The sequence below is a fragment of the Rattus norvegicus genome, chromosome 3 (genome assembly GCF_021556685.1).
Source record: "Rattus norvegicus strain SHRSP/BbbUtx chromosome 3, alternate assembly SHRSP_T2T, whole genome shotgun sequence".
Taxonomy (NCBI): Eukaryota; Metazoa; Chordata; class Mammalia; order Rodentia; family Muridae; genus Rattus; species Rattus norvegicus.
In genome coordinates this window covers 154117873-154122498 of record NC_141536.1, presented here as the reverse complement: position 1 = coordinate 154122498, position 4626 = coordinate 154117873, and the positions used below count along the sequence as shown (strand labels likewise).

Here is a 4626-nt window from a genome sequence, read left to right as displayed (position 1 = left end):
ATACTCGGGTTAAAACATTACCCAAGTGCTCCAAGTCACAGGAAAAGAAATAACAATTCTTTAAGGATAAAACAGTTTGTCCAGTTGTGAACTAAGATACAAAGGGGCATAGGAACCTAAAAACTAGCTACACACAGACTCTCCCTCTCTCTCTCTCTCTCTCTCTCTCTCTCTCTCTCTCTCTCTCTCTCTCTCTCTCACACACACACACACACACACACACACACACACACACACCACCTCAGTTTCTCTGAGATCTATCCATACACTGGTTTTCCTATATCTGCAAATTTTCGAGTTTCAAATTGAGGCTCATCATTATGCTCAGTCACAAACAAGATTCAAAACACTATCATTTCTTACTTAAATAGCCCCTTAACTCTTCCCAGTCTGAAGATGTCTGAAGACAAGGAAATAATATGCTTGGAGGGCTTACAGATGCTGTAGAGAAGCGGGAAGGGAGGGCATTTCTTGAGTAAAACTGCAGAATGATCCTTTGACAAGGACTGTTTTGAATAGTCCCAGCCGTGGCCCCCATGAACAGCTGTGTACGTCGGGGTCTAACACACACACACACACACACACACACACACACACACACACACACACCTCCGAGGGCTAGTGTCTCTCCTAAACTGACCCATGCTATAGTCATAGAAAATCCTTTCACCCGGGTATCAAGGGCTTGTGGGATTACTAGAATCGGCTTCAAAAACAACCACTGTCCGCAGCTATAGTGTCCTTAGGGCAGCAGCTTCCCGACTCAGACATAATTCAAATGCTCCCTGGTGTTTGTAAATTCAACTACTTGCCCTCCCTTCGTTAAACCTTCCCACCAGGAGTGACTTCTATACCTCGCATGACATATTGATATATGATATCGCGTTATATATTATATATATTTAAAGTCATTAAAAAGTTACGTAGTATTTCGGATGGTGGTGGGAAGAGGGAGGAGGGATAGGCGGTAGCATCGGTAGCATCTGCCTTGCTTTTTCGGCAGGCAAGGAGTGAGAGGGCTGTCAAGTCTGAGCCTTGAGATGGCTTTGGGGCCCTATGAAGCTTGCAAGAAAATCTCATCTCGAATTTAACTGCGGAGCAAAGCACTTTGAAAGGCTTTCGCGATGGGATACCTCCCAGTCAACCTTCCCTAATACTCCTTGAGCTTGAGAGCTGTTTGAAATGCACTGAAGCAGCTAGGGCCGTTCCAGGCTGCCTGGCTAAAGGAACTTCAGAAAGGAACTTCAGTCCGTGCGCTCTCTCTCCCCTTACTACAAAACTCAGTCTAAGCGTCCTGATGGAAAGTTGTGTTAAGTTTCGTTCCAACGTGAGCGCCCAGAGCTGGACCAGTGTGGGCTACAGGATAATGAAGACTTTTCAAAAGAAAAGTGGTGTGGGGGAGGTTGGGCCACGACCCCCAAGTTCCAGCGGGTTGCCCCGCTCCTCCGCCACTCCACCACCCCAGCCTCGGGCATCAACTTGTCTCTGGGATCCTTTTGAGTAGAATCCGAGACTCACCACCAGTCTCCTCCGAGGCCAGGCAACGAACCAAACGCAGGGACTCTGCGGCGTCCTGCACTTGTCCGGCGCACTGAAGTTGCCAACTTCAGTCGCTGCGCCCCGCACCCCCTTTACCTGGAACGCTAGGGGAAACTGAGGCCCTGAGACCCAAAGGGATCTCGGGACTGAATCTGCCTTCAGCGGCCGGGTCTCTGCTCCTCTAGTGTCTCCGGGGTGCCCGGGAGGCGCGATCCCTCCCCGCGTCCCCGAGCGCGGTACTCACCCGCTCAGTGCAGAGGCGTCCCGAGCGGGCCGGGCCCGGGGATGGCACGCGGAGCGAATGTCGCAGGGTTGCGGCAGCCTCCTGTCCCGGGGACCGGCCCCCTGTCCGGGCCGCGGGTCTCCTGCGCCCCCGCCGGGCCGCGCCGTGCGTGGGGGCCGCGGGGCGCGGCGCTGGCTCCGGGCGGGGACTCGGCCCTGCAGTGCGCGCTGCTCTCGCTGCCGCCGCTGCGCTCCCGGAGGAGGGACGCGCCGGCCTCCTCCCCGCGGCGACGCCCACGCCGCCTCCCGGCCCCGCAGCGTCCTCACCGCGGCCAGGCGCGGCCCCAGAGAGTCAGCGGCGCAGACAGGGACCGCACACAAGCATTCATCCATCCATCATCCACCCACCCACCCATCATCCATCCATCCATCCATCCATCCATCCACTCCACTGTCCGTGCCGGGTCAACTGCTCCACTAGAACAAGACTAACTCGTTTTCTGTCCTTCTGGAACTTTGCATCCACGTTGAGAGTGGGAATCACGAACAAAGAATCCAGGAAAAAGGAAACCAGAGAAGTTGTGAATACTGAAGAGGGGAAAAGAGGGGCTTGTGGGTGGTGGGACAGAGCAGTCCAGGAAGACATCTCTGAGGAGGTGTCACCGCAATTACAGGAAACTGTGAATGTGAGAGTGAGTGTGTGTGTATTAGGCCAGAGGTCAACATTACTGTTTTTGTCTATTGCTCGCTCACGCTTTCTCTCTGTCTCTCTATCTCTCTGTCTGTCTCTCTGTCTTTGCCTCTGTCTCTCTGTCTCTGTCTCTCTCCCTCCCCACCTCTCTCTCTTTCTCAGGCAGGGTTTCTTTTTGAAGATAGAGGTTTTCAATGGAGTGGCCGGCCAGCAAGTTCCAGGGATCCCCCTGCCTCTGCCTACTGCCATGCCTAGCATTTTATGTAGCTACTGGGGATCTGAACTCAAGCCCTCCTGCTAGTGTGGCACTTTAATGACTGTGCCATCCCCCAGTCCCAGTGCTTCCCTATGAGGCTCAGCTGGCTTCAGATTACTCCTGCTGCTCCTCAGATACTGGGACTTCAGGTGTCCCCACCAAGTCAGGCTTTGGGCCCCTTATCAACCAAGCCAGTCAGTCTCTGGGTTTCTTATGAGTCGCTGATGGGAAACTAGCAATAGGCCCCGGCTGGGCTCCAGCGGTGAAAGAGATCTTCCAAGTTTATAAACACCAGCTTCTCTTGGCCTCTAGCTGTGCTCAGTAAAGATTCGCTGACTCTGACTCTTGACTTCCTTGTTCCAGAAGCTCCCGCTCTAGAGGAGCTGATGCCCTCTGCTGGCCTCTGTAGGCACTGCACTCACATGCACAACCTGCCCCGCTCCCACACATACAAACAAGAAAAACCAAATTAGGGGCTGGAGGGATAGCTCAGTAAGTTAAGGGTCCTGCTACCCTTGCAGAAGACCCTGGTTACATTCCCAGCACTCACACAACAGCTAATAACTATCCTAACCAGGCCCACCCATACACTCACACACAAAAATCCAATCAAATCAGAGCCAGTTGTGAATCCTTTCCTTGATTGACAGGAATATTAACCTGTATGTCTACGTTTGTCCTTAGGGTCATTCTTTAAAAGGTGCCCCAAATTGTAGACGGGTCAGGCCCTAGCATTGACGGCTCCATCTCCAGTCTTATCTTTCTCCTACCCTCCCCCCACCAGACATCATACCAGAGCAAGTCCCTACAGTTGGCATGGCTGTCTCCACTCAGTGAGGAGAAACCGGTGTCTCCCGGTATCTTCTGCTTGTTAGAAGCAGAGCAGACATCTGCTCTTGGACTTGATGTCCTCATCCAGAGCTCAAAGGCGAGACTCTCCTTATGTGTTAGGGCTGTGTGAATGCTCAGAGCTCACACCACCACCAAGGGACTTCCCACCGAGGTTGTGGCTGTACCCAGCCACACTCCATATATTACCTACCCCACAAGGTCATTTCAGAAAGTACCATGGTGTCCTTGCTTGAGAGTCTCAGTATTCCCTAACAGGGCTTTGTCTCGGCCCCTGAACCTCACTTTTTTCCCCTTACAAACAAACAAACACCATAAATGCTTTATTTTAAAGGTTTTTGTTTTAAAAACCCAGAGCAAAGGGCTGGAGTGAGGGCTCAGTTTGTGAGGCGCTAAGCGTCAGCACAAGGACCTGAGTTTGGGTCCTCAGCGTCTACCTAAAGATATGGGCACTGTGTGCAGCTCATGCGTGTAATCCCAGGGCCGTGGAGGCAGAGACAGGAGGATCCCTGGGGTTTGCTGGCCAGCCAGCCTAGCCTAATCAATGAGCTCCAGGTTCAGTGGGAGATCTCTCTCTCTCTCTCTCTCTCTCTCTCTCTCTCTCTCTCTCTCTCTCTTAAAAAGTAAGGTAGAGGGTGACTGAATGTGTCACTCAACATTAAACTCTGGCACACACATGCATGCACATGCACATATGCACACACATGTACACATGCACACACATACACACATGCAAACATGCACACACACACACGCAATCATGCACACACACACACACATGCAAACATGCACACACACATACCACAGCTAGATGGCGATAGACTGGAATAGGGAGTGTCTCATGAATCGGCACTTTGAGTGCAGGTCTCACACACTCAGAGTCAACCAATCCCAGACTGAAAGCACTGGAAGAACAAGGATTCCATCTTGCAGAGCATGAACACACATTCTGACCTGTGGTGCAAGGACTGAATGCCTGGAGTCACAGCAGGCAGTTGTATGTCCCCAGCCTCAGGCTCAGATCATTTTTTCTTGTCACTATTCCCCAAGAAGTATGGTGCAGCAACGA

At 52.1% G+C, this 4626-nt stretch overlaps 1 protein-coding gene across 3 annotated transcripts in view; it reads right to left on the bottom strand.

Annotated features, from left to right (window-relative positions):
• The window catches only part of Eya2 (EYA transcriptional coactivator and phosphatase 2), a 183612-nt gene extending 181595 nt beyond the window's left edge, over positions 1–2017 (bottom strand). For 2 of the 3 annotated variants that reach the window (XM_087647288.1, XM_087647297.1), the window contains exon 1: positions 1784–2017. The gene's annotated coding sequence lies outside the window, so the exon portion shown is untranslated. 3 annotated transcript variants of the gene reach the window in all.
• Positions 2018–4626: the final 2609 nt, after the last annotated feature.